General features: G+C 44.1%; 1 pseudogene; it reads left to right on the top strand.

The window, feature by feature from the left end:
* The first annotated feature begins 1,734 nt into the window (after positions 1-1,734).
* On the top strand, positions 1,735-23,164 carry LOC117075227 (annotated as a pseudogene).
* The last annotated feature ends 824 nt before the right edge of the window (positions 23,165-23,988 follow it).

The raw sequence follows: 23,988 nt of genomic DNA on the forward strand, positions 1-23,988 counted from the left end.
AGAAAGACATTCTAGCAGCAGATCCAAGAGACAAAAGGTGGCACTGTGTGTGAGTCACTCAGTTTTCCCAGAATTTCCACCACTTCTGGACACAGGATGCCTCAGCTCAGCCAGCCAAACCCCATTTCCTAAACCTACAGATACCTTGAGGGATTCAGTTTCCAAGTCTGAGAATACAGTCGCGTGAAAAGGACATTGAATTTTGACAAATAGCATATGTGGGTAGGATATAATATCCAGGAAGTTCATTTCAGAACATTAAGGCTTTGACAATATTTGGTGCAGAAAAGGTAGTGAATCACTTTAGATTATTAAGGAGCACAATCACTAATTGTGCTGGAAGAGACGTTCCCCTCCAGAGACTGTGGTTCAGGGGTGATCCCTACACCTTAGACTTTCCAAATACACACACACACACACACACACACACACCCCGACACACACTACAGCAAAGTTCTTTTTTCTCTTTTTTTAAATTTGCTACAGCAAAGTTCTGATACACCAACACAGGCAATCTTTGATTATTGTTATTTAACATTATCTTGAGTAGAAAACAAGAACTTTTTGAACAAAACCCTTTCAATTGATTTATTTCTCTTGTTTTCTAAATCTTCAGCTTACTTTGCTTATTAATATTCTAGTGTTCCATTACACAGTAGGGTGGCTGTAGTTAACAGTAATACATTGCATATTTCAAAATAGTTAGAAGAGAGGATTTTGAATGTTCTTCCTACAAAGAAATGACAAATGTCTCAGTAATGGATATAATAATTACCTGAATTTGATTGTTATACATTGCATACATGTATCAAAACATCACACTGTACCCCACACATATGTACAATTATTATGTGTCAATTCAAAAAATTTAATAACTGATTAATTAGGGTTACCTTAATTAAATAATGAACAAAGAGTTTTCCTTATTGTCTATCAAGGCTTTCTAAAACAACATGGTCTGCCAGCTGTGGTGGCTTACGCCTGTAATTCCAGCATTTTAGGAGGCTGAGGGGGGTGGATCACTTGAGGCCAGGAGTTTGAGACCAGCCTGGCCAATATGGTGAAACCACATCTCTAGAAAAATACGAAAATTAGCTGGACATGATGGTATGCACCTGTAGTCCTAGCTACTTGGGAGGCTGAGACATGAGAATCGCTTGAACCTGGGAGGCAGAAGTTGTAGTGAAATGAGATCATGCCACTACACTCCAGCTTGGGTGACAGAGTGAGAATCTGTCTCAAAAAATAAATAAATAAATAAATAAAAATAAAATAAAAATAAAACAACATGGTTTCCCTATTTGATAGATGGGGAAACAAGTCCCAGAGGTTAAGTGACTCGCCCAGTGAAGAAAAGACAGAGCTGCCACTTGTACCCATATTGTCTGGATCCTAAAATCAATAGCCTAAAAAGAGAATAATCTGCCTCTTTACACCCCACCAAGAAATTCTGTTCAATTCTGTTGAGCTGAGAGAGAAGAACAGGCAGACTGGAAATATGAAGAAAGGGGAATGGCCCCAGAGGATTTCCCTGTGTGAATTCAATTTACCCTTATTCAGATGGGCGATTATAGGTTATATAACCACCCCCCAAATAAAGCAATCTCTTCCCTGATGACATTCAAACCTGGAAAATTTGAATCCCAGGGTGTTCAGATTTTGGTATAAGATGATCTCTCAGGACCTATTTAGGCAGGATCTGGTGCCCAGGATAGAACCTGTTGACCTGGCATCATGGAGCTGGGAGGGGCTGTCACCATCTTTCTGGCACTCTGCTTGTCTTGCCTGCTCATCCTCATTGCCTGGAAATGAATGAACAAGGCAGGAAAGCTGCCCCCAGGTCCTAGACCAATTCCTTTCCTGGGGAACCTGCTGCAAGTTCGAACTGACGCTACGTTTCAGTCTTTCATGAAGGTGAGTGTGTCTGTCTCCTCTAACAGGGCTAAGAGCAACTAATCCTATAGCCAGATTCACATAGAACCTTATGCCTTCTAAAGATAGACTCTCAGAAGCACAGACTTTGCAAACCTTAGAATTCTGAAATTCCAGAATCCCAAAATGTTGGAAACACACATTCTCAGTGCATTGAAATAAGACTTTCATGATCTCAGGACTTTGGAATCACAGTACCTTATCTTTTTAAACACAAGGACTCTTTGACTCAGGTTGTCTTAGCACTTTGAGACTTGGTATCACGAAGTCTTAAGATTCTAGAAATTTAACATTTCAGAGAGAGAACTATGAAGCTTGGAATTTATCGAATCCAGGTCCATTATTTTATAGATGAGAATAGTAAGTCTTGTGGGGAGGGATGAGCTTTTGCCTAGGATGATAGAAGCCAAGACTTCTGCACCTGTTTCCCAATAGTCCTTCCAAGCCCAGATTTACCTTGATTCCTCAGTACCATGTTTATATCCCCCGGAAATCACCATCCTCTAAAATCCTCGATTGGCCTATAGTTGGTACTCCAATCAGCCCCTCCTCTTGTGTTTTCCTTCACTCCAAGCTCAGGGAGAAATACGGCCCTGTGTTCACTGTGTACATGGGTCTCCGGACAGTGGTGGTTTTATGTGGACATGAAGCAGTGAAGGAAGCCTTGGTAGACCAAGCGGATGAATTCAGTGGCCGTGGAGAACTGGCTTCAATAGAGCGAAACTTCCAAGGTCATGGTAGGTAGCAACAACAACAAAAACAATAAAACCAGAAATGACTGCAATGCACTCCCTCTATGCCAGGTTCTTTGGTAAGTAAGTACTCTACATGACTTATTTTTATTATTTTTATTTTTTTTTTGAGATGGAGTCTCGCTCTGCCACCCAGGCTGGAGTGCAGTGGCCGGCTCTCAGCTCACTTCAGCTCACTGCAAGCTCCGCCTCCCGGTTTCCCGCCATTCTCCTGCCTCAGCCTCCCGAGTAGCTGGGACTACAGGCGCCCGCCACCACGCCCGGCTAGTTTTTTGTGTTTTTTAGTAGAGACAGGGTTTCACCGTGTTAGCCAGGATAGTCTCGATCTCCTGACCTGATCCACCCGCCTCGGCCTCCCAAAGTGCTGGGATTACAGGCTTGAGCCACCGCGTCCAGCCTCTACATGACTTATTGCATTGCCTCCCTTAGGAGAGCTGTTAACATTATACTAATGTCGTCAATGAAAAAGCTAAGATAGGCTGGGCATGGTGGCTCACACCTGTAATCCCAGCACTTTGGGAGGTTCAGGCAGGCGGATCACCTGAGGTCAGGAGTTCGAGACCAGCCTGGCCAACATGGTGAAACCCCATTTCTACTAAAAATTAAAAAAAATTAGCTGGGCGTGGTGGTGCACGCCTGTAATCCCAGGTGCTCAGGAGGTTGAGACAGGAGAATCGCTTGAACCCTGGAGGCAAAGGTTATAGTGAGCTGAGATCGCACCATTGTACTCCAGCTTGGGCAACAAGAGTGAAACTCTATCAAAAAAAAAAAAAAAAGAAAAGAAAAGAAAAGAAAAAGCTAAGATAAAGGTTAGATAATGTCACACAGTAAGTGGTAGGATCATTTTATTTTGAGCCTATGCTATCTGACTCTAAACTGTTTTCTGTGTTATTTCTGCTATTATTTTTAATGGAATAGCAATATATATAATATATATATTTATATATATATATATACACACATTTTTTTTGAGACAGAATTTGACTCTTGTTACCCAGGCTGGAGTGCAATGGCATGATCTCGGCTCACCACAACCTCTACCTCCTGGGTTCAAGTGATTCTCGTGCCTCAGTCTCCTGAGTAGCTGGGATTACAGGCATGCACCACCACACACGGCTAATTTTGTATTTTAAGTCGAGATGGGGTTTCTCCATGTTGGTCGGGCTGGTCTTGAACTCCCAACCTCAGGTGATCTGCCCACCTCAGCCTCCCAAAGTGCTGGGATTACAGGTGTGAGCCACCGAGCCTGGGGGTTTAGTGATATTCTTTATGCACCCATAGCCAAGCCTCATAGCCCTCACAACCAACCTTATTTCTCATCTTCCTATACTCATACACATACCTAACCCCATAGGTCTCTGCGTCCTTCACTTAGTTAGGTCTCTTTCTCCCATGCATCCATCTCTAACTGCCCACGTCCTTCAATTCCAAGCAGGCTCACCACATGCTGTCTATCTATCTATTACCTTTTCTTCCTTCTGTCCATCGATCCATATCCATCAGAAAATCCATTCATTATTCTTTCTATAAAAATATCTTTTACTCTATTATCTATACATTGGTCAATTAACTTTCTATTTATTAATCTATTTATCATTCCATCCATTCATTAATGCTTTCATCATTCATACATCTATCAATCTCTCTATTCACTCTCCAACCGTCATTCACTCAGTTATTTTTTTATTTATCCAATTCCACCTCTCCTTCCTGTAAGAAACACTGTTTGATCTCTCCCATCACTCCTGCACTGATTCCCTTTTCCTCCACCTCAGTCTGAAGTTTTTTCTTTTTCTTTCCGAGGATCCTGCAGAGAGGGAACCTCACTCTCTTGATTGAGCCTTGAAGGTTGGGGATGGCTTCCTGGACAGCACAGTCTAGAGCTTTCACAATCTTTCCCTATCACTGTGTAGCACCGGGTTGAACACAGCAAGGGGAGGGAGGCAGAAGCCTGAGACTGAGATCTTGGCAGGTGTAGCTCTGGCCAATGGAGAACGATGGAGGATTCTCCAACGCTTCTCCCTGACTATCCTTTGGGACTTTGGGATAGGAAAGCGGAGCATTGAGGAACGAATTCAGGATGAGGCCAGCTACCTACTGGAGGACTTCTGGAAGACCAAGGGTATGGGGGCCACAAGGGGGAGGGCCACTAGGTGACTGGGTGGTTATGGAGCTCTCAGTCATAAGAAGATGGGCTTTGGTGGGGGAAAGCTCTGGAATGGAAGAAGAGGGAAAATATTAAGAATCCACTGGGATTTCTGGCCAGCTTCCGTATTAAGAGTTTACATGAGCTGGGCATGGTGGCACAGGCCTGTAGTGTCAGCCACTTGTGAGGCTGAGGCTGGAGGTTGCTTGAGTCCAGGAGCTCAAGGCTGCAGTGAGCTATGATCATGCCACTGCACTTCAGTATGGCAGATACGGTGACACTCTGTCTCTTAAAAAAAACAAAAACAAAAACAAAACAACAAAACAACAACAACAATGGAACAGTTAATATGGATGACCCTTAGGGACCACTCATCTGGAAACTGTAATCAGTGGATCTCAGGGGGTCTGTGAGCTCTTGATATCCTATGCAGATTTTGGTGACATGTGACTTTGTGACTTTTCCTGAAGACAGACTCAAATTTCATTATATTTTTATATCTGTATTGTGGTAAAAAAATACATAACATAAAATTTACCATATTCACCATTTTAAGTGTCCAGTTCAGTAGTGTTAAGTATATTCATGTTGTGAAAAAGATCTTTTGAACTTTTTTATCTTGCAAATCTGAAACTCTATACTCATTTCATTGTGGTTTTAAAAGAGTTCAGTCCCACCAAAAAGTAAGGTCTAGAAACACTGGGTCTATAGAGAAAAGACACAGAGGCTGAAAAAAAAAACAGAGAAAAATAGACAAGAGGTAGAAATAGAGACACATTTTCTCTACATCCGAGGCTCCTTGCCTAGTCTACATGGGTGATTAACAGGTCTATATAAAAGCTTCAAATGCCCATGTACCCCAGAAATTATTCATAAAATTGTGTATTTGTGAATATGTGCATTATTCTGGAGAAATTCTTCCCAGATCGACCGATCTTGTTTTACAGAAGGTGTAGGTAAGGGCAAGGGAAGGATTTTGTTTTGTTTTGTTTTGAGACAGAATCTTGCTCTTGTTGCCCAGGCTGGAGTGCAATGGCATGATCTCAGCTCACTGCAACCTCCCCCTCCCAGCTTCAAGCCATTCTCCTACCTCAGCCTCCTGAGTAGCTGGGATTACAGGCACCTGCCACCACCCCTGGCTAATTGTCGTATTTTTAGTAGAGATGGGGTTTTACCATGTTGGCCAGGCTGGTCTCCAACTCCTGACCTCGTGATCTGCCCACCTCGGCCTCCTAAAGTGCTGGGGTTACAGGCATGAGCCACCACGCCCGGCCGGGAAGGATTTTTTTAATTGCCCAAATGGAATGTTCGGTAGAGCTAGACAGAATTCAGGAACTTTTATAATGTGTACCTTATCCCACTTTACCCAAATATGTAAGTCTCTAACATCAACACATTTAAGTAATAATAATAAAAAATAATGATTAATCTCAGCTGGGTTTTCTTGAGTGCTTACTGTATGCCAGGCTTTGTGCTAATTATTTTATACAGATAATGATATTGAATCCTCATGAATCAGTGAAATGGTTCCCAAGCCAATTTGCCAATTGGCCAATCTAGACCCAAAACACAAAAATGAGGTGGCTCACACATGCAATTAAGCAGTAGTGCTGGGACTCAGATGCATCACTGTGACTCCACACCCCATATTCATGACTATTACCTCCAACATAGACAATTTCCACTGCCCAGGTGTCCCCATCGACCCCACTTTCCTGCTGAGCTGCAGCATTTCCAGCGTCATCAGTTCTGTTGTCTTTGGAAGTTGCTTCGACTATGAGGACAAGCAGTTCCTGAATCTGCTGAGGTTGATCAATGAGAGTTTCATTGAGATGAGCACTCCCTGGGCACAGGTGCCTACCCAGCCACCTCTCTTTCCATGCACCAACCTCAGTTAACTAAACACCTTCCTATACCCCACTTGATCCTCCCCACACCCCCGGGAGGTTAGTACAGTAGTTCCCCCTCATTGCTGGGGGATATGTTCAAGACCCCCAGTGGATGCCTCAAGCCATGGATAGTAACCAATTCTATAGATACTAAGTTTTTCTGATATATACATATCATGATAAAATTCAATGTATAAATTGAGTGCAGTAAGAGACTGGCATTCATAAGTAATAAAATAGAACAATTATAACAATATATTCTAACAACAGTTATGTGAATGTACTTACTCTTTCTCTCTCAAAATATCTTACTATATGTGGTATTTTTAGACTGCAGTTGACTGCACACGTAACTGCAATGGTGGAAGGCAGAACCAAGGTGAAGGGGGAACTACTGTCTCAATAGGACCCAAGTTCCATGAAGCAAAAGGGCCTCACCTGATTCTTAGACCCAGCACTGGACTTTGAGCCCAGCTGTCCAACTCCAGACTCAGCCCATGTGGGCCCCTGGTGCCCATCAGTGACAAAGTCCCCTTACCTATTCCCACAGCTCTATGACATGTACTCTGGAATCATGCAGTATTTGCCAGGAAGACACAATCGCGTCTACTACTTGATAGAAGAGCTCAAGGACTTCATTGCCTCCAGGGTCAAGATCAACGAAGCATCCTTTGACCCCCAAAACCCTCGGGACTTCATTGACTGCTTTCTCATCAAGATGCACCAGGTACCTCCTCTTCTTCCACTGGTCCTTCCCTCTCATCTCCCCAACCTCTAGTCCCTGCAACTTTCAACCAATCTGCAAACATTGAGGGCAAAACAACACAAAACAAACAAACAAAAAAACAAGCATTATTTCATAGGGTTTACTTTTATCTGTAGATGGATATAGAAACTGTAAAAGTATAAACTGTTACAGCTTTAAAACAGACTTTGAATCTAGAAATTTTAGGAATTTGGAAAATTTAGGAACTTGGAAACTTAAAATCTTATACCTTATACATGCCAGAGAGTTACAACTGCAGTTCTGAGTCTTAGAATTTCAGAAACTTAGAAATTTAAAGTTTTGAAGTGTAAGACTTTAAGCATTTAAGTTAAAGTTAAAAGATTTGAATGTGTAAGGACAGTAGGGTATAGAATTTAAATTTCTAAGGCCAAATGTTCAGTAACATAAAAATATAAATTTACAAATGTATAAAACTCTTAACAAATGATGATGCAGAAATGTTAACCTTCTGAATTTGTATAGACCTCCACTTCCCTCCCCCTCCAGCCTTCCCTCCACCTCTGGGTGCTTCATGAACAGCAGGAAACCATAGCGCAGGGTGGTGCTGACAGTCTCGGTGCCTGCAAAGAAGAGGTTCAGCGAGGTCAGCACCAGGTTCTTCAAGTAGAACTCCATGTTTGGGTTCTTCTCCTCTTGCAGGGAGAGGGGGCTTTAGGCCAGTCTCACTCCTCTTGCCCTTAAGGCGTGCCACCACATCTGGCTAATGTTTTAAAAAATTTTGTCGTAAGGACTGCCTCTTGCCATGTTGCCCAGGCTGGTCTCAAACTCCTGGGATCAAGCAATCCTCCTTCCTCAGCCCCACAAAGTGCTGGGATTTCAGGTGTGAGCCACTGCACACAGCCCAGATTATTATTTATTTATTTATTTATAAGTAGACTGGATTCATGCCTGTAATCCCAGCACTTTGGGAGGCTGAGGTGGGCAGGTTTGTTTTCTGAGATGGAGTCTTCCTATGTCACCCATGCTGTAGTGTAGTGGCGTGATCTCGGCTCACTACAGTCTCCACCTCCCCAATTCAAGAGATTCTCCTGCCTCAGCCTTCCGAGTAGCTGGAATTACAGGCCTGCACCACCATGCTCAGCTAATTTTTGTATTTTTAGTAGAGATGGGGTGAAACCCTGGCTCTACTAAAAATACAAAAAAATTAGCGAGCTGTGGTGGTGGGCACCTGTAATCCCAGCTACTCTGGAGGCTGAGGCAGGAGAATCGCTTGGACCCTGGAGGCGGAGGTTGCAGTGAGCCGAGATCGTGCCAATTTTACTCCAGTCTGGGCAACAAGAGCAAAACTCCATTTCAAAAAAGTAAATAAGTTACCTAGTCTGTAATATTTTGTTATAGTAGCATGAAACAGAGTAAGATAGATAGATGATTGATTGATAGAATAGAACAAATCATACTGGGAATGGGTTAAAATGTTAACCTAAGGTGAATCTGCTTAAAGAGTATTTTTTATTTTTTTGCCATTTTATGTTTTACTTTTTTTTTTATTATACTTTAAGTTCTAGGGTACATGTGCACAATGTGCAGGTTTGTTACATATGTATACATGTGCCTTGTTGGTGTGCTGCACCCATTAACTCGTCATTTACATTAGGTATATCTCCTAATGCTATCCCTCCCCCTCCCCCCTCCCCACAATAGGAGCCGGTGTGTGATGCTCCCCTTCCTGTGTCCAAGTGTTCTCATTGTTCAATTCCCCCCTATGAGTGAGAACATGCGGTATTTGGTTTTCTATTCTTGCGACAGTTTGCTGAGAATGATGGTTTCCAGCTGCATCCATGTCCCTACAAAGGACACGAACTCATCGTTTTTTATGGCTGCATAGTATTCCATGGTGTATATGTGCCACATTTTCTTAATCCGGCCTGTCACTGATGGACATTTGGGTTGATTCCAAGACTTTGCTATTGTGAATAGTGCCACAATAAACATACGTGTGCATGTGTCTTTATAGCAGCATGACTTAGAACAGAGCCCTCAGAAATAATACCACACATCTACAGCCATCTGATCTTTGACAAACCTGACAAAAACAAGAAATGGTGAAAGGATTCCCTATTTAATAAATGGTGCTGGGAAAATTGGCTAGCCATAAGTAGAAAGCTGAAACTGCATCCTGTCCTTACTCCTTATATGAAAATTAATTCAAGATGGATTAGAGACTTAAATGTTAGACCTAAAACCATAAAAACTCTAGAAGAAAACCTAGGTAATACCATTCAGGACATAGGCATGGGCAAGGACTTCATGTCTAAAACACCAAAAGCAATGGCAACAAAAGCAAAAATTGACAAATGGGATCTAATTAAACTAAAGAGCTTCTGCACAGCAAAAGAAACTACCACCAGAGTGAGCAGGCAACCTACAGAATGGGAGAAAAATTTTGCAATCTACTCATGTGATAAAGGGCTAATATCCAGAACCTATAAAGAACTCAATCAAATTTACAAGAAAAAAACAAACAACGCCATCAAAAAGTGGGCAAAGGATATGAACCCCAGGCATTTGAGCAGAGAGTGGGCAATCCCCTCATACTGTATGGGAGCTCTGTTTTCACTCTATTAAATGTTGCAACTGCACACTCTTCTGGTCTGTGTTTGTTCCAGCTCAAGCTGAGCTTTCACTTGCTGTCCACCACTGCTGAATGCCGCCATCACAGACCCAACGCTGACTTCCACTCCTCTGGATCGGGCAGGGTGTCTGCTGTGCTCTGAACTAGTGAGGCGGCCATTGCCACTCCCATTCGGGCTAAAGGCTCGCCATTGTTCCTGCATGGGTAAGTGCCCGAGTTCATCATAATCAAGTTGAACACTAGTCGCTGGGTTCCATGGTACTCTTCCATGACTCATGGCTTCTAATAGAGCTATGACACTCACTGCATGGCCCAAGGTTCCATTCCTTGAAATCTGTGAAGTTGGCCTTCAAGGTCTATAATTCAAGGGAGGAAACAGCTGAGGCCCAAAGACAGGCCCGCCTAAAGCAGAAGGTACAGCTCCAGACTCAAGCCTTAGTTGCTGCTTTGCAGCCTAGCTGTAACCCAAAACTGGAGAGCAAAACCCCCGGAGGCTCAAAGACAATAAAAGGGGCTTGCTATAAATGCGGTAACCCAGGGCATTGGGCTAATAGATGTCCCCAGAGTCCCCAACCATCTGAGCCAGTGCGGCCGTGCTACAAGTGCGGAGTAGCTGGACACTGGGCTAAAAAGTGTCCTAACCCTCGTCTGCCAACAACTGCTTGTCCAGCATGCCATGAAGAAGGGCACTGGAAGTCTGACTGCCCCACCCTGAAAACGGGCATGGCGCCTCAACGTGATGTCCCTTCTCAGGACCCTGTGAGCTCCTTCCAGCTCTTACATCTGGATGACGACTGAAGGTGCTGGGACTCGGGGACCCCCATCACCCTCGCCGAGCCGCGGGTAACTCTCCTGGTAGCGGGTAAGAAAATTAATTTTTTAATCGCCAGCGGGGCTGTCGATTAAAAATAAGGATGCCCTTATATTTATTGTAAGATCCATTATGCAACCTTGAGACAGAAGAAACCCACTGCTCTCTTTACCATTGTGAATCAATGAACCCCCCTTCAATACCAATTAAATATCAAAGACCCATGGGACCCCCGATGGGCAGATGGAGTCAAAGGTGGACTCTACACAGGCTACACAATCCTTAGTTCATATCCCATGGCTACTCTCCTGATAAAAAGAACACTTGTCCAGCAAAAGTCCCTTCCTCAAGACATACAAGCCCTACAGAATTTAACCTTAGCCATACAAGCACAAGAACAGGCCTTACAAGATCAATTACACTCCTCCAATAAGGACCCCTTCTCATTGTTAAAACTAGTCCGTCAAGGGTTAAACCTAACACGGGCAGCCAACCTAACAAATCTCTCCCACTGTTTCCTCTGTGCGGCCCTTGAAAGAGCCCCTTTAGTGGCAGTCCCTTTACCTACGGCTTTCAAGGCTACAACTAACTCCATAGGCACCTCCCTAAAACTGTTCTTACTCCACGTCCCACTATACCAAAGCCCAGAAAGTCCAATCCTTCCTTTCTGCTACTCTACCCCAACACCTCCTGGTGTAACTATACCCAGCCACCCGCTAAGACCCAGACGGCTCCCATGGGAGGTTATTTCTGGTGCAACAAAACCCTCTTCAAGGTCCTTAATCACACATCCATTGGTCAATCCGTTTGTGTCCCAGTGTCCCTAGTACCTAGTTTAACCTTATATAGCAAAGCAGAAATAGCTGAACTCGTCAATTTAACCCTCCTCCTAATGATCTCCAAAAACGGGCTGTCTTCCTTCCCCTAGTCATCGGAGTCTCCCTGGCCGCCTCCTTAGTGGTGTCAGGGCTTGGAACTGGGGCACTTGCCCACTTGGTACAGTCTACCCAGTCTCTAGCAGCTCAAATCCAAGAGGCCATAGAGGCTTCAGCTGAAAGCCTGGCCTCTCTGCGGCGTCAAATTACCTCAGTGGCCCAGGTAGCAGCACAAAATAGGAGAGCATTAGATTTACTTACTGCCAAAAAAGGAGGAACATGTCTCTTCTTAGGAGAAGAATGCTGCTATTACGTAAACGAGTCAGGCCTAGTAGACACTAACATCCAAACCCTAAACAGGATTAAAGCAGAATTAAAAACCTACAATACCCCCTTCACCCCCGGACCACCGGTATGGCTGCTGCCCGTAATACAGCAGATGCTCCTGTTCCTAATTCCCATACTAATCCTCCATTTTGTCTTATGTCTCGCTCCTGTTTTAATCAAATTTCTCCGAGCCAAAGTTCAAGAGATCACGCGCGTCACCTTCAACCAGATGCTTCTTCATCCGTACCTCCAAATACCAACCATAGACCCCAACCTTAACGACGTCCCTTAACAGCAGGAAGTAGCCAGACAGACCACGCCGCCCCTTATCACTATTATCAATAAAAGGTTGGACTGTTTGGACGAACGGAGGCAAGATGGTGCAGTTCCGGGTTCTTCACCGTCAACTTTCCCGTGCCTGGGAAAGACACAGGTCCACTGCGCAGGCGCAACCCGACCTCGGAAGGAGAAGAACCGGAACCCGCCTAGCCACGCCTACTGCCCCGCCCCTGACTCGCCTATGTCCCGCCCACTGCCCGCCCACTCCCGGGCCCAGGACATAAAAGCCGCTCCGGCAGGTGTGCGGAGTGAACTTCCTCGGCCCCTCCTCCTGCATGGGACCCAGGAACCTCGCCAGAGGACACCGGAGCGAACTTCCTCGCCCCCTCCTCCTGCACGGGACCCAGGAACCTCCCCCAAGGACGCTGGAGCGAACTTCCTCGGCCCCTCCTCCTGCACGGGACCCGGGAACCTCACCCAAGAACGCCGGAGCGACTTCATCGGCCTCTACCTCGGGAGGCCGGTGAACCTCGCCCCTCCCTCACATTTGGTTTGTAAATAAAGTTTTTTTTGCCTTGCCTACTTGCCTTTTCTCTGGCATTGTTCTGGGGGTCGCATTAAAGCAAATCAGTAATGTCATCCAGATTTACCCCTGGTGTTGCAAAGGACAGGATTTTCTTCTTAAGTCTGAATAGTATTAGAGTGTGTGTGTGTGTGTTTGTATGTGTGTGTGTGCGTGTGTGCATGCATAGCACATTTTCTTTATCCATTCATTCATCTGTTGATAGACACTTAGGTTGATTGCATATCTTGGCTGGGTGAGTATGCTACAATAAACATTGGGTGCAGATAGCTCATGGAGGAATTTTACAGTAACTAAACGATCTTTAAAAAGAAGAAAGACCTCAAATCAATGATATTAGCTTCCACTTGGTAAAAAAGGAAGGAAAATAAACCCCAAAGGTGATAAAAGAAGCAAAATACTAAAAGTAACAGCAGAAAATCAATGAAATATAAAACAGAAACAACAGGGAAAATCTATGAAACCAGAAACTTATTCTTTGTGAAGATTAATAAAATCGATAAAGAAAAAAGAGAAAATACATAATTTACCAATATCAGGAAAGAGAGTTGAAATCATTATAGATTCTATAATGACTCTATAAATCATAATAAGGGAATATTATGAAAACTATGGCAAAAATTTGGCAACTTAGATGATTTGGATGAATTCCTCAGAAGACACAAACCACAAAAACTCACTAAGGGAGAAATAGATAACCTGAACAGCCCTATAGTTATTTTAAAAATTGAATTTGTAGTTAAAAACTTTTCTACAAAGAAAACTCTTGACTCATATGACTACACTAGTGACTTCTAGCAAACATTTATGATGAAGCATTATCTAGTCTATACAAACTCAGAAAATTAACAGGACATGATATTTTTCATCTCATTCTATGAGGCCAATATCACACTGATCTCAAAACCAGGCAAAGGCATTCCAAAAAGGAGAACTACAGACCAATACCCTCATGAACATAGATTTAAAAATACTAAACAAAATTTTGGCAAATTAAATCTAACAACATAAAACAAGTGTACTGTATTATGGGATAAACACAATGGAAGTGGGTTTAACCAGGGATGCAAGGTTGGTTTAATGTTTGAAAATCAATTAAGGAAGCTCAGCATATTAACAAGCATATATATATTCATTAAAATATGTTATAGGATGTCAGGGACCCTAAACGGAGGGACTGGCTGGAGCAGCAGAAGAGGAATATAAATTGTGAAGATTTCATATTAATATGAACATTATCAGTTCTCACATAATACTTCTATAATTTCTTATGCCTGTCTTTACTTTAATCTCTTAATCCTATTATCTTCATAAATTGAGGATGTATGTCACCTCAGAACTGCTGTGATAATTGTGTTAACTGCACAAATTGATTGTAAAACATGTGTGTTTGAACAATATAAAATCAGTGCACCTTGAAAAAGAACAGAATAATAGCGATTTTTATGGAACAAGGGAAGACAACCATGAGGTCGAGCAAAAAGAGCCATATTTTTCTTCTTGCAGAGGGCCTATAAACGGATGTGCAAGTAGGAAACATATTGCTGAATTCTTTTCCTAGCAAGGAATGTTAATATTAATACCCTGGTAAAACTATGCTTTCCTGGGAAGAGGTTTATAAATGGCTACTCTGTAAATGTCTGTCTTCTGCAGTTGAGATAAGGACTGAGATAAGCCCTGGTCTCCTGCAGAACCCTCAGGCTTACTAGAGTTGGGAAAACTCAGATGACACAGCACAGCAGGACCCAGGTCCTTGGGTCAGAAAAGTCCATGTTTGCACCTCTCCAGTGTCAGGAAAGTACAGCTTCCATCTCTTAAAAATCAGGACAGTTTGTCTGCTTCTCCTGGGTCAGAGTAACTTCTGGGCTCAGGGTAAACACCGAGTTACTGTGTGTAAAGCACTTCACGCCTCCCCATTGGTGCTTCACCCTGGGGCTGGAATGAGGACCCAATCTTAGTGTCGACAACACAGCACAGCAGGACCCAGGTCCTTGGGTCAGAAAAGTTCATGCTGGCACCTCTCCAGTGTCAGGAATGTACAGCTTCCACCTCATAAAAATCAGGACTGTTTGTCTGCTTTCCTGGGTCAAAGTAACTTCTGGACTCAGGATAAACACTGAGTTACTGTGTGTAAAGCACTTCATGCTTCCCCATTGGTGCTTCACCCTGGGGCTGGAATGAGGACCCAATCTTAGTGTCAGACAACACAGCACAGCAGGACCCAGGTCCTTGGGTCAGAAAAGTTCATGCTGGCACCTCTCCAGTGTCAGGAATGTACAGCATCCACCTCTTAGAAATCAGGACTGTTTGTTTGCTCCTCCTGGGTCAAAGTAAGTTCGGGGTCAGGATCTTGGATCCAGCAAAGGGTTTGGTTAACATTGCAAGAAAGATGTTGCCTCTGGCCAAAAGTCAGGCCTAGGATGAGACAGGCAGACATGGACACATTCACACCCAAATTTTGCAAATTTGGACTGACCCTGTCAGAGGCTGTGTGGGTGCAGGGTCACAGTGAAGATAGAGACAAATGGGAGTCCAGTAGACATCAATCAAACTGGACCCAGTTTCTGCATACCTGGAGCTCAAGATCTCCAGGGGGAAAACAGAGACACAAAGTTAGAGAGAGATAGAGCCAGAGAAATTTCCTGCACTGCGAAGATGGTCAGAGGCAGGGAAGAAACTCCTCAGCACTAGTTAGAGTGATCAGAAACCAAGGGGACCTGATCGCTGCACCTGCCAGTCTCAGTTTCTGTCTCCCTCCAACTGACCACCTCTTCCTCTGAGACTCACCAGTTCTGCATCTCTTGTCTCTCATTCTGTTTCGCCCATCACTTCCACCTGTGGCTGTCACAGAAGGGTGGATTAAGGAGGGGACACTGGAGATAGACCCTGAGCATTGAAGGGAGCTAGCCCCTCCACAACTGTGGGTATTTCTCATCAGGTGGGTTGAGAGACTGAGAAAAGAAATAATACACAGAGACCAAGTATAGAGAAAGAACAGTGGGCCCAGGGAACTGGCGCTCAGCATACGAAGAACCCGCAACGGCGCCAGCCTCTGAGTTCCCTCAGTATTTATTGATCATTATTTTTACTCTCTTAGTGAAGGGAATGTAGCAGGGAAACAGATGGGGAGGTTAGTAGGGAAACATGTGAGCAAAGGAATCTGTATTATGAATAAGTTCAAGGAAAGGTACTGTGCCCGGATGTGCTCCTAGGCTAGATTTATGTTTCTTTTTACCCAAACATCTTAGTTTAGCAAAGAGTAACAAAGCAGTATTGCTGCCAGCATATCTCGCTTCCAGCCACATGGCAATTTTCTCCTATCTCAGAATAGAACGAATAGGAGTGGTCAGCTTTACACCAAGACATTCCATTCCCAGGGACGAGCAGAAGACAGAAGCCTTCCTCTTATCTCAACTGCAAAGAGGCCTCCCTCTTTCCCTACTCCTCCTCAGCTCAGACCCTTTATGGGTGTTGGACTGGGGGACGATCAGGTCTTTCCCTTCCCATGAGGCCATATCTCAGGCTGTCTCAGTCATGGGAAACCTCGGACAATATCGAGGCTTTCTTGGGCAGAGGTCCCTGCAGCTTTCCACAGTGCATTGTGTCCCTGGTTAATCGAGAATGGAGAATGGCGATGACTTTTACCAAGCATACTGCCTGCAAACATATTGTTAACAAGGCACATCCTGCACAACCCTAAATCCTTAAAAACTTGATTCAATACAGCACATATTTCTGTGAGCACAGGGTTGGGGCTAAAGTTACAGGTTAACAGCATCTCAAAGCAGAAACAATTTTTCTTAGTACAGATCAAAATGGAGTTTCTCATATCTTCCTTTTCTAGGTAGACACAGTAACAATCTGATTTCTCTTTTCCCCACAAGCATCTGCAGGCTTCCAAGAGAGGGTCGTCTAGGAGATGCAGCAACATACAAGCACAAATATGCCAGCACACACAGATACACACAATTGGTTCACATATTGCTGGATTACAGTTTGCTATGCTACAAAGACTGTGGGCCAAATTTGATTGAATTGAACAATTCCTTCTTTTTGTCAGCTTCTTAATTTTTATTTTATTTTATTTTCTTGAGATGGAATATCGCTCTGTCATCCAGGCTAGTGCAGTGGCATAATCCCAGCTCACTGTAGCCTCCACCTCCCAGGTTCAAGTGATTCTCTTGCCTCAGCCTCCCGAGTAGCTGGGATTAAAGGTGCCCCCCACCACGCCTGGCTAATTTTTATGTTTTTAGTAGAGATGGGGTTTTGCTATGTTGGCCAGGCTGGTCTCGAACTCCTGATCTCAAGTGATCTGCCCACCTTAGCTTCTCAAAGTGCTGGGATTAGAGGCATGAGCCACCGCGCCCAGCTAGCCTCCTAATTTTGAACATACACTACCACCACCTTCACAACACACAAATGAAATGTACTTTCATATATGAAGCTGTATAAATACAAGGAAGCTCCAAGCATGTAAGGATATACACATAAGCACCCCCAGATTCAACCACAGAAACACACCCCAGCACATTTGCATAAATAGAAACATCCCTTTACGTATAAAGATCATATAAACACATACATGAATGCAAGCAGGCATGGACAAATGCATGCAAGCATAAACAGACAAAGCTAAGTAAAAAAGTGTGCATGCTCACCTATGCTTACAAAAATATACATATACATACCCACACACCCACACATTCACATGCTCAGGTGGACTTTGATATCTCTACCACTGTATCCCTGCCAACATCTTGAGAGTGGGTAAGGGATAGGCATCAGGTCGCTGGGTTGCCCAGGCAGGAAGTCTGGGTTCCCTAACACCTTTTTCTAAGCTAATGCTCCCGGACAATAATGAGAAAGGAGGTGGGGAATGGATGAAGTTTCATAACTGGGTGGAGAGGCAGATTCAGGATAAAAGGCCCAGTTAGAGGCTACAGTGGGGTGCAGGGCAGTCACACCGGAACCATGGAGCTCAGCTTCCTCCTCTTCCTTGCACTCCTTACAGGCCTCTTGCTACTCCTGGTTCAGCGCCACCCTAAAGCCCATGGCCGCCTCCCACCAGGTCCCCACCCTCTGCCCCTTTTGGGGAACCTTCTGCAGATGGACAGAAGAGGCCTACTCAAATCCTTTCAGAGGGAAAGGCACAGATGAATGGGGTCTGAGGGTGGGCTGCTTCTTGCTTCTGTACTCGGGGATCCTTCACCAAATAGACTGAGGCAGACTTCCTGAGTCAGGTTGGTGAGTACGGTGCATAGTGAAGCATGATGGGTGCTATTATTAGGAGAAAAACATCAGTCAAATTAAATTCTGCAGAGTTTATTTGAGCAAAGAAGTGACTCATGAATCGGACAACTCCCTAAACCAGGAGACACCACACGGCAGTATGGGCAAGCGGTATTTACAGGCAGAAAAAGGAGGTGACATACAGAAACAGCCTGATTGGCCACACATCACAGCTTGCCTTACTTGGTAACAATCTGAGCAGTTAGCAGCCTGTGGTGGACTGAAAGCCCAGCTGCTCTGATTAGCCAACCCTTAGCTGCTCTCACAAGAATATATTCGTTTGGGTCAGGTGCAGTGGCTCATGCCTGTAATCCCAGCACTTTGTGAGATCGAGTAGGGGGATCACCTGAGGTCAGGAGTTCAAGACCAGCCTGGTCAACAGGGTGAAACTGTGTCTCTACTAAAAATACAAAAATTAGCTGGGCATGGTGGTGCGTGCCTGTAATACCGGCTACCCAGGAGGCTGAGGCAGGAGAATCACTTGAATTCAGGAGGCGAAGGTTGCAGTGAGCAGAGATGGTGCCACTGCATTCCAGTCTGGGTGGCAGTGTGAGACTGCATCACAAAAACAAACAAACAAAAGAATATACTAGGAAGTACTTCTGCAACCAGTTAGGTTGCAGTTCACTCTATGCAGAGAGAGCTTTAGGTCAAATTTAATTTAATTAAACAATTCTTAGGTATCAACATTACTCCTGTCACCATCGAAATTGACTTGTTTGCTCTCAGTATGGAATTCACAATGGACAATGTCAAAGTAGTTGAGTGATTCTTTATGTTTTCTTCATGTTTTTGTTATTCATACTGTAATGAAGCCATTGGATGTACAGAGAATGGCTGCATATGAGCATTTAAGACTCTCTCTCTTTTTTTTTTTTTTTTTTTGAGACAGGGTCTCACTTTGTCAACCAGGCTGGAGTGCTGTGGCATGCATGATTTTGGCTCTCTGCAGCCTTGACCTCCCAAGGCTCAGGTAATCCTTCTGCCTCAGCCCCCCAAGTAGCTAGAACTACAGGTGCATGCCACCATGCCCAGATACTTTTTGTATTTTTTGTAAAGACAGGGTTTTGCCATGTTGTCCAGACTGCTCTCAAACTCCTGGGCTCAAGCAATCCACCTGTCTTGGCATCCCAAAGTGGTTGGATTACAAGTGTGAGCCATTGCACCCGGCTAAGACTCTTGAGAAAATACAACACATCAGGGAGACTGTTATGATGGCTCTCAGGAGGATAATACAAAGAAAATGAATTCTGTACCTTACCAGGAGTCTCCATGAACCAAACTGATCAAAATCGAATAATTTAAGGCTCAGACAATAAAGATAGTTCAATAGTATTAGAGTCCGATTAGTCATGGACTTTGTTCAGGGCACGATGGTGATTAAGGACCAGAACTTGCTACAAAATAACTTGATTTAAAGAGTTATTCATTTTTGTAGTTGGCCTGGTAACACATGTCGTAGTATCCTGGAGACCCACTAGAAGAAACATTAAGAGTAGAAAACCTTGGGATAGTCAGGCTTGCTGTGTTAGTCCGTTCTCACACTGTTATAAAGAGATACATGAGACTGGGTAATTTATAAAGAAAAGGGATGTAACTGACTCACAATTCCACATGGCTGGGGAGGCCCCAGGAAACTTACAATCATGGCAGAAGGTGAAGGAGAAGCAAGTACCTTCTTCACAAGGTGGCAGAAGAGAGAGTGAGAGCGAGAGAGAGAGAGAGAGAGCAAAGAGGGAAGAGCCTCTTGTAAAACCATCAGATCTTGTGAGAACTCACTCACTCTCACAAGAACAGCATAGGGGAAACCACCCCCAGGATCCAATTACCTCCTACCAGGTCTTTGCCTCCACACCTGGGGATTGCAATTCAAGATGAGATTTGGGTGAGAGCACAGAGCCAAATCATATCACTTGCCATCCCATTCAGGATGCTTGCAAACCAACTGTTAGCTGCACCCGTAAACACATATCTTCTTTTTGCCCTGAGAAATTTCCTTAGTGTATTTTGTGGCAGTGTCTAGAGAAATAGCATTGTCAGCCACATTTTAAATTGAGTTATCTGTACTAGCAAATTCACGGGAAAGATAAGAGCAATATTCGGTTTTGTTCAGCACCATACACAAGCCTCCAAGATGGGCAAAGAGGAGATCTAAAACTGGGTGATGTTCCATTAAGCGTTTCTGTTGAACACAAATGTTCTTATCCTCCTTTTGGAGAGTGGCTTCTACCCATCTGGACCCCTTGGAGGTTCAATTGGCTACAAAATTCAAGAAGTCCCTTAATGTATAAATTAGCCTCAGATTCCATACAGCTGTCACCCCAGTACCACCAAGAGTGAGCACCCAGGGACTCCATTGGAACCTTTTCTCAGCAGAAACCAACTTATCTTCATCAATTTTGAGGTTGATAGTAATTTCAGTTATTTGATAGTATTTCAGCTTTGGCTTTTAACTATGGGAGGTGTTATTGAAATCTCAGGGAAACAATTTGGAAACCAGCAGTGAACTCAGGAAGGACCAGGCATCCATCCAGGTTCTCCATGAGTGCATGCTTCACACTGGAGTTATAGCCTCTTAAATACAAATTTTAACACCATAAGTAGCAATTTATGCTTCTCTAATTTAGGTACATAACACTGGCTTATTAAATAGGTTATCATAGGTAATTTGATGGTGCCATTGCACTCCAGCCTGGGTAACAGATTGAGACCCTGTCTCTGAATTGGAACAACATGGGGGCACTGTCCTTGGAGGGGTGGGTGGGCATGAAGAGGTGTCTGGGTAAGAGCCACAGATGTGGAATTTCACTCTTCTCTGCCATCCTCTGTTACATCTTTGGGTACCTGCCTGCCACTGAAAGAACGAAGTAAAAGAAGTGGTGGCATGAATCAAATAGATTTTGCTGTGCCATTGAGAGAGAGCAGACTAGCAAATCTCAGTGCCAGGACAGTGGAGGAGAGAGGGAGAGCAGGAAAGGAGTCTGGGCAGGGAGTGCTTATCAACAATATACATAATGCCTTATAACGGTAACTGCCACTTGCTCAGTGTTTACTTGGCTTATCACTGCTTGCCATGCATGATTTCATGTTTAAATATATACTTATTATTAGTAATCAATCAACCCATTTTCCAATGGGAGAATTAGAACACTGACAATACCTTCCACCTCCTCTTCCCCTCCTCCCTCCCATGTTGACCATACTCCTGAATCTTAGACTTATTATCCCTTTGCTATTAATAAAGCTTTTTTTTTTTTTTCTGATCAATGGTCTTTTTACTGATACCAAGTACAGAGTATATAAGCCAATACTATTATGAATTTTAAAAGTATTTGCTTAGACAGAATACATGGACATACACATGATGAATGTGATAATTGTCATACATATATGTTTATCTTAGACATTAGGTCGAAACATGTGGTCTTTGGTTATTGTTAGACACTGGCACTTTACCTGGAAGATACAAGGTAATTGGGTCATAGACTCTCAAATGATGGAACCTTTAGATTTTTCAGGGCAATGCCATGGAGGGAGGCAAGGAGGCTTATAATTAGGTAAGATGTTGCTTGGGTGACTCACCACCCAACCGGTCAACACTCAAAGACGTGGTGGCTTATACCTGTATTCCCAACACTTTGGGAGGCTGAGGTGGGAGGATTGCTTGAAGCCAGGAGTTAGAAATGAGCCTAGACAACAAAACAAGACCCTGTCTCTACAAAAAAATGTTTAAATTTAGCCAGTCATGGTGGCATGTGCTTGTAGTCCCAGCTACTTGGGAGACTGAGTCAGGAGGATCACTTGAGCCGCGCAGTTTGAGGCTGCAGTGAGCTATGATGACATCACTGCACTCCAGCCTGGGCGACAGAGCAAGACTCTATCTCTTAAAAATATATCATCTGCAGTGTGAGGAGCGATAACATTTAGGAAAGTGTGTATAGGTTTCAATTCTGGCCAAAGACATCCTACACAATTCACTGAACCCTCTCTTTAAGGGTTTTTTCCAAGCTCTGCAGAGGCTACCTGGGCACTAATCATGCCTCTATTAACAGAATTTGTTGCTCCTTCTAGCTCTTGGTATCTCATGGCCCCCTTTCTTTATGTGAGCTGGTATGGTCATTGAATATCCCAATCCTTTACAAATTCTGAAACAAGCAAAACTGTCAATGAAATTCGTATTTGCCTAAACTGAGTTTTCAAAAGGATCTTTGTGGCTAACTTGTTAGTTCATAGAACGTGGAGGCTTGTCAGGAATGATATTGAAGAATTTTTTCATTTTAACTGTTTTAAAGACAGGGTCTCAGTCTGTTACCCAGGCTGGAGTGCAATGGCACAGTCATAGCTCACTGCAGCGTTGAACTTCTGGGGTCGGGAGATTCTCCCGCCTTAGCCTCCAGAGTAGCTGGGACTACAGGTATGAGCCACCATGCTCCACTATTTATTTTTATTTTTGTAGAGATGGGTTCGAGAGAGGATCTCACTGCAATGCCTAGGCTGGTCTCGAACTCCTGGCCTCAAGCAATCCTCCTGCCTCAACCTCCCAAAGTGTTGGGATAAGTTTTCAAAAGACATGTTTGACCCTCTCCCCTTCTTTCTTGCAGCAAAGATTTCTATTTTCCCACACGGAGGACTTGGGGTAAATAGTTTGTTTTGCTGTTGTTGTTGTTGTTTGAGGATGTGGTTGGATCATCTTGGTTAATGTCAATGCAAGAACAGTGTCTGTTCCTCATTATTGGGGTTCCTTAGCTATCCAGGCAGGCAATAGCTCCCTTGAGAAGACTTCCTGGCCCCAGGTCCCCACCACATGCTCTCATACACAAGCTGCCCCTCCTTACTGAGCCTATGTCCTCGACAGTGCCGCATTTACCTGTGAACCTGTGGCTGAGCTCTCCCTCACACTTCCAGACAAGGAAGGCCTGTGAGGTCTCAGCACAGTGCTGAACATAGTGCCTGGTACACAGTAGGCGTTTAGTAAATATATGTCCGGGAACAAATGAAGGAGTCAGTGAGTGAAAGCTCCAAGCCTGACTCAGCAGAACTGGCAGTCAGCCAGGGCCTGTAAAGTGCTGCCTGGCCCCCGGTAGGGGGTCGCAGATCTGGGGATCCCTCCCCACCAAATAGAGCTGCATCACATAGGTGAAGGTCCCAAGTGCCTATTGTTTTCTTTTCATTGTTTTCCACGTGTCACAAGACTATCATGTGAATCTATGGACTTAGTTTTCTCACTAGAGTAATGTGGCTGGGAATTATCTGTGTTGTCGTGGGGATTTTCCAGGTGTCATTTACAACTACCTGTGGACAAGGTGAGGTGCTACCCTCATCTTAGAAGTAAGGATGGTGGCCGGGCACGGTGGCTCACGCCTGTAATCTCAGCACTTTGGGAGGCCGAGGGGGGCGAATCAACTGACATCGGGAGTTAGAGAGCAGACTGACCAACATGGAGAAACCCCCCCTGTACTAAAAAAAACACAAAACTAGCTGGGCATGGTGGCGCGTGCCTGTTGACCCAGCTACTTGGGAGGCTGAGGCAGGAGAATTGCTTGAACCCGAGAGGGGGAGGTTGCACTGAGCTGAGATTGCGCCATTGCACTCCATCCTGGGCAAAAAGAGTGAAACTCTGTCTCAAAAAACAACAACAACACAACAACAACAATAACCAAAAAAACAGTAGGGATGTTGATGCTCAACCTGGGAAAAGCACTTGTCCAGTGGCACACAACTGGGAAAAGAGGAAGCTGAGATCCAG

The sequence above is a fragment of the Trachypithecus francoisi genome, unplaced genomic scaffold (genome assembly GCF_009764315.1).
Source record: "Trachypithecus francoisi isolate TF-2019V2 unplaced genomic scaffold, Tfra_2.0 Contig01705, whole genome shotgun sequence".
Classification (NCBI taxonomy): Eukaryota; Metazoa; Chordata; class Mammalia; order Primates; family Cercopithecidae; genus Trachypithecus; species Trachypithecus francoisi.